The 7,101-nt window shown below is 34.9% G+C and overlaps 1 long non-coding RNA gene across 1 annotated transcript; it reads left to right on the top strand.

Moving 5' to 3' along the window:
* The first annotated feature begins 322 nt into the window (after positions 1-322).
* On the top strand, positions 323-1,121 carry LOC110681065. The gene is made up of 2 exons (XR_002503081.1): positions 323-748; positions 812-1,121. It is a non-coding gene; the product is annotated as an uncharacterized LOC110681065 (long non-coding RNA).
* Positions 1,122-7,101: the final 5,980 nt, after the last annotated feature.

Raw genomic sequence — 7,101 nt, 5'->3', positions numbered from 1 at the left:
TTAGAGTGGTTTTATCATGCACTACTATCCCCCCAATCTGCTCAAACTTGTAGCAGAATACGATAAACAGTCTCTCATAATGTGCAGCATATTATGATAGTTACAGAGAGCGATACGTGAGAGATTCTCTCAATTTTCTCAGGATTCAATCCCTGTTCGCCGTACATTCCATACAGTAACATTCTTTCAACTGTTATGGTTAATGTTTCACAAACAGTAGCTTTCTTGTTGTACAATAATAAATCTGATGCTTTAGATTATAAAAAATCATTTGAGTAATGCATATCAAATTGTAACAGTATCTAATTTTGTCGTGGCATTGTGAAACTATATGGGGGTTTAAATTCGTGCGAAATAGTTGAAGTATAAGGCCACGGTTTGCCGAATGGTAGAGGCACGCTTAAAAGTAACCAATTAGTAGTGTATGTTTCGTACAAAGATATAATAATTTTTCATAACAATTTGGTCGTAAAAGAGTTTTATTTTAGATAAAAAAATACGGTAAAATTGATTATGTTCGATACATTTGATTAAAATCGTGAAAACAAAAAAAATATTTCAAATATGTTGTGCAACTTCAACAATCGTAGTGATGTTTTTTAAGCGTGTATGCATTTGTGCAATTGAAAAAAAAAAACAAAACAAAACAAAAATCACTAAGTTGCGTATTTCTAATCGAAGTTTTGATTGCCTGTAAAAGTATATGTTTCCCGAAATTTAATTGTGATCTGGTTAAACTATAGCGCTGGTGAGTAAATCTTTTTAAAAGTTCTATAAAACTGCGACCTATGCAATGTTGTGTTTTCAACAGGATCGCGATACTCGAGCAAGCTGTTGGATGCAAAATGAAGCTAGCCTACCGCTTTCGCTGCCTCCACCAGCAACTAGAGTTAGACGAGGAACAGATTCGAGAACAAACAGTGACATAAATCATGCTAAAAAGTACGATCCAGCCTACAAAGCAGCAGCAAAGCTACAACTTCACTTCGCCACATAACCGGTATTAGAAATTATGCAGTGCTAAGAATGCGAAATATTTACAGTTGCATTGAACAGCACACTTTTTGTAGTGAGGATAATTTGTTTGATAATAAAACATGATTTATTGGAGGACAGTGAGATTTCATAATTTTTATCAAGATTTGAGAAATTTTGCGATGCAACAATGCAACCCCCGCCATATTTTTTTTTAGGAAACTGTCCAACTGTTCCTGAACTGTTCGCCATAGTGTTAGACACCGAAATTCTGGATGGTATATCAACCATTTCCATTAACATATTTCGAAAAATTTGTTCGAGAAAATCGACGTTTTTAAATGGTAACATAACTTAACCGCCTATTTCCCACATTGTAATTTTCCCAATTACCATTTAACAAACTGTAAAAACTGTTCGGGGTACTGTCGTTTTATTGTTACTTTGGATTATTTGTGGAATTGTGTGGTTATTGTCGGAAATAGTTGTGGATGTTCTGGGGAATGGTATCAATATGATTCATAATTATGCGGGAAATCATCTTCAGATATGATCTCCGAAAAAAAAAAAAACACTTTTATCACTTTGAAAACATTTGCGCATGGCATAGCACTTTTATCACAGAACATTTGCACGTGGCATAGCACCATACGCCGAATCTAATTTTCACCAGCCGAATTGAGATAAAAAACAAAAGTGCGAACGAGATAAACGTGACACAAATAATGATAAAAAAAATACAATCAAGCCTTTATGCCAAACACTGTCGAATGCCTTTTCTATGTCTAGAAGAGCAAGACCAGTAGAATAGCCTTTAGATTTGTTGGAATGAATCAAATTATAAAAGTTGATGAGTAGTCGAATATCCATGTCGGAATTTTCGAAAACCTTCTCTTGATTGGGAATGTTTTGGAACGCCTGAGAAACTTGGTTTTCAGTTGGACTAGTAAGTCCTAAATTAAAATTGTGCATGCTTTCAAACTGCATAGCAAGTTTTGAAGCTTTTTCGCAATTGGTTAGTAATAATTTGTTTTCCTCTTTCAAGGCCGGAATTGACTTCTGAGGTTTTATCAAAATTTTAGATAATTTCCAAAAGGGCTTAGAGCCAGGGTCCAATTGAGAAATTTTATTTTCAAAAATTTTTGTTGCTAATTGAGACAATCGTTTTTTAATTTCTTTTTTTTTCGAGTGCGAGGAAATTGCCTTCTCATTTTTAAGACGGATCAAGAGTTTAAGATCATCGTCTATAGTCACGGATTCGAATTTTACTTCACACTTTAGAATTGCAATGCCTCTTGCTTCAACAATGAAATTTGTTAATGTTTCGAGAGCATTGTTAATAGCATGTTTTTTTTTTGTAAAGAAATGATAACATCAAGATTACTATCAATGTATGTTTCATATGTATTTCAATCGGCTCGAAAATAATTGAATTTGGAGCTGATAGGTTTGAGAATCGCTTCATGTTATATTTGAAATGTAACAGGGACAAAATCAGCATGAGTAATCATTTTTTAATTATGATTCATGGTTTACGGCTTAACCAGCCGAGTGGAGGTATAACAACTACCGAAAAACTAAACATTACATATACTTTGCAACTGGATTAATTGGGCAAATTGATGTGAAATTTGCGAAAAAGTTACACATCTTCTCGGTGAGAATCGAACTCACGACTCCCTGTTCACTAAATAGGGCGCGTTACCCCTACATCACGAGAGAACTCAGGGACGCAGAAGTTAACATGAATTCGATTTCAGCTCATTAATCACGTGATTCTCTTTCGCAAAGCGCACCAGTTGGCTTCAAAAGTGGCTAGAGTCGATTAAGGCCCAATCAACCGTAGAAGGGTTTCTAGAAGAGGAAAAACAAGTAGGGCTATCAAGTTATTCAAAGTATCGAACGCTATCAAACCTTTTTTTTTTAATTCGGTCGATGATAATTCCTACTAACTAAATTTACAACAACATATAAAGCACGATGAAGTCACTAATCTCCAGGTGAACGGAACTGCATTGCAAAATATCATGACTAAAATGCAAACGCACTGCTTTTACTTCGATAGTTTTGTTGTGTGTTGTAGTTAATTGTATTTGGCATCAAATGTTCAAAATTATTGGAATTTTGCAGACTATCGGTGCAAATGGCTAGCGCCAATCGTTGGTCGGTACACAACTAAGATCGTTGGTCGATACTAAGAACTAAGACCAATGTGTTTTATTTCAGAAGTATTAACTATATTTACAAACTTTTAATGTTACCAATATCACATAAAGTGCTGAAATATGAAAAATCATAAATCTGTAAAAATAAACATCATGGAAACGATTCAACTGTACATAAATTAATTTAATCCGAATCAGCATTCCCCCCATCTACAGATTTCAGCTTTTTATAGTTAGTATTTTGTTTCTTCTTATCGTTGTATGATGAGAAACATTATAGTTAGGCTTATTTTCTCCATATATTCGTCAATCTGTCGCTGAATGTTGTCTCTTGCTTCTTGCAGTTCATTTTGTGTGGCCAGAAGTTTCATCTTCAGATTCGCGATGTCGATTTTCATGTTGTGAAACTGATCGTGATCTTCCAGGTAGGTTTCGAACACCTTCCACCAATCCTCGATATCGGGCTCTTCTGCGTTGCTGGTGTCGAAGGAGCGTATTTTCCCTAATGGCTTATGTTCTACGCAGATCGTTTTCAAGTCTTCCATTATTCGCTCGATCGAGGGAGGAACGTGTTGCGTTGAGAGTTCGTTCAAGTTTTGAACATTCTGCTGTTTTAAATTGAAACATGTATTGTTATTCGCGGGGAGAAAATAATATCGATACTATAAGTATTTTGCAATTTTGATGAATGACAACTAGAATATGCACTTGCAGCTTGCGATGAAAAATGCAAAATGTCGTGCGCGACAGCTACAATAAATTTCAACGCGATTAGAGATCCTACAAAACGAGATCCGCTGAAGCTAACTGGCGAAGAATGGTGGAAGAATATGAATAATTATGAGCAATTTCTTCTTCTTCTACTTCTTGGAATTACGTCCTCTTTGGTACAGAGCCTGCTTCTCAGCTTAGTGTTCTCATGAGCACTTCCACAGTTATTAACTGAGAGCTTTCTTTGTCAGAGCTGCCATTTTCGCATTCGTAGGTATATCGTGTGGCAGGTACGATTAGCAATTTATCGTAAGTAAAGAAAACTATTCGAATAATTTTTCCCTCTATGGACGAAAACTAACAAGGTTTTAACTGTAGTGTTCAATGAATTCTTTCAAACATAAATAATTTCAAGTTTAATCAAAACTCGATCACAATTTCCAACAAAAATGTTAGAGAGCCGGATCCTATTCTTGGCATTTTTGATTCACTTCGGCAGAAGGGTTTTTTGAAAGCTACTGAGCTCATATTATGCCAAAATACGCGTCGTATTAAAGTGTTTCTCATTGCAAAGTTTCAGACGATTCGGCCGAGAAAACCCCCCATACTAAAGTGAATCCTGGAAGTGCCCAAGTAGCTCTGCACCCTATGGGTAGTATAAAATTTCATATGATTTTTATTTGAATCTTTCGATTTTTATTAGAATACTTCTCTTTAAAAACTTTTGACTTATGCACCGATGCACGAGTTCAACATTTGACGTTTGAGCGGTGCCGTGTTATTTACGTTCCATTCCATTCTCTATACCTGAAACCATTTACTTTACCATTTACATCGTTTTAATAGAATTTATCGTCAATCTGCTTTATTATCAATTCTAGGTCGCATTCGACTCAGTAACGGAAATCTAGCTGTGGCAGGTAATATCATAGACTTAAAAAGAAGACGGTAATATTGTGTGGACTGCGAAGTGCGGATTCATAAGTGCGAAAATGCAAATAACAGTGCGGGATTGCATCGAATCATGTTGGTGTCTTCAGAGCACTTATTTGTTGGACTGTGAGGAATAACGCCGCTGAAGACACCGACTCGATTTCACGCACTTTTATTAGAATTTCCGCACTTGTAAAAACTTCTGCGATAGTCCAGTGGTGAAAGAAATGCGTAATATCCCAAGTAACATCATTGCATATTATCAATCCCAATGCCAATTTGGTAAATTAAGTCAGTTGTAAATATTTCTAATTATAACAAAGGTAACAATTATATACTAGTTGAAAACAGTTTGGCCAACTTTTTATATTGAATTTTTAAATTAAAAATTTCAAAACAAGATTTCTTCTATGTTTTTTTTTAATTGACCCTGAGCACAGTGTAAATATTTTTTATAGACTTCTATACCATTGAGTGATGATTTTTCAAAATTTGAGCTTGATCTGTTTTGTTTTCGATTTTTGACAGCATCGTAAGTGCGGGAAAGTCAGCAGAATTGGATTGCTTCAAATTCATCAACTATGGTGCACTTAACAAACTTCAAACAGCTGTATCTCAACGAAATCACAACCGATTTAGGCTCATTAGGCGTTCATTTGAAGGCGTAATCTTAAGCCTTAGACTTGGCTAAAATAACATAAATTTCAACACATTACGTTATTTGTAGCAAAAAATGTTGTTTGCAATCTTCCTCCAAAATTTTGATAAATTTTCAAAACTTCGTTCGTTTTATGTGAAGTGTTTCGAGAAAATGAGTCACTCACTATGAACTAGCAAATCATCCATCCAACATTAGAAAGTGTTCAATAGTTTTTCTTGCCCCTAGAGGTGAAAATTCCATTTTCATTTTTTATTATAATAGGGAAAGTGTACCAGTTATGGCCATAGTGGTTCCCTATTTGGCCATATGCAAAATTTGGGAGAACTTTTATATTTTTAATCTTTTTGAATGTTTTAACATCAAGATTTATTCTTTAATTTACTGCTAAAACACAAAAGATTTTTCAAAATGTAAAGGCATTCAAAATATCACGTATGGCGAAATAGGGAACCACTATGGCCATAACTGGTACACCTACCCTATATCTATTTCATCATTCAAATCTGTATAATGTATCACAACTCGTTTTAAACTTTATTGAAATTACTACAAGGAACTTAAATATGTATCTCTAATTTAGGTTTATACACAAGTTCTGTATAATATTTTTTTGTAATAAAAGCCTTTTTATTCGATTGGATCAAAGATCTTAATTTTAATAAATTTCACTAGAAAATCCAATTTTTAATTCTACAGTTATTTCCAACGGGATGATATCAGGTATCCAAAATAGTAAATAGATTACCATTATCAAGCAACTTGGGACGTATTTGAGTTTTTTTCCGACCTTTGTATGAAAGGCCGCCACTGTGCAGAGGTGCAAAATGACCTTGTATCGATGGACATTTTTTTTCATAATAACGGCCTGTCGGGGCACCGTGACATAATCAACGTATAATAAAATACAGTCAACTCTCCCTTACTCGATATTTCGATACCGAATTAGATAACCATAATAAAAGTTGGTTTTCATGGCTACCTCGATGGTCCCTAGGATTGTAGTTGCAGTGGTTTTGTGTTCTGTAACTCGATACCTTCCTAACTCGATGGTCTCTTCGATATCGAGTTATGGAGAGTTGACTGTAAACAGTAATCATTCAAATTTTGAAATTTTAGCTCCCCTATGCTTAAACGATTTAGATTTTGAAGAGATTTGGTTGTACACACGTCATTTGAAGTTTATATGGAGATTACTGATTACTATGGAAAACGCCAACCTTTTGTGTTCAGCCCTCTATCTCTATTATATGGAAAAGTGAACAAAATCTTCCCATATAAATTCCTTCTAGCTGTGACTTTAACTAAGACCGTATTTTGATTGAATGTCATGATAAATTGTTATTCATCATTATAAAGTGGGTTTGCATGTAGAATGCTTCACCAGCTGTTCGTCAGACAGGAAGAAAAGTAATCCAGGCTACTATATTCTACAGCAAAAAGGCTCTGGAAATAATAGAATGATCATGTTAGCTTGATTATATTGCTGTTTGCGTTTGACGTGCAAACCTTGGCTAACTTGGTTTCAAATGCGGTAACACAAAGCAATCAAAGGATACTTAGCAACCATGATCCAAAGCACCGCTAACCTAGCAAAGAAATCCAAACTTTGACTTCGCTTTCCTTGTGAAAAATCTTACCGCGTTAGGTATTACCGCA

The sequence above is a fragment of the Aedes aegypti genome, unplaced genomic scaffold (genome assembly GCF_002204515.2).
Source record: "Aedes aegypti strain LVP_AGWG unplaced genomic scaffold, AaegL5.0 Primary Assembly AGWG_AaegL5_hic_scaff_32_PBJ_arrow, whole genome shotgun sequence".
Classification (NCBI taxonomy): Eukaryota; Metazoa; Arthropoda; class Insecta; order Diptera; family Culicidae; genus Aedes; species Aedes aegypti.
This window is presented reverse-complemented; position numbering and strand designations above follow the sequence as displayed.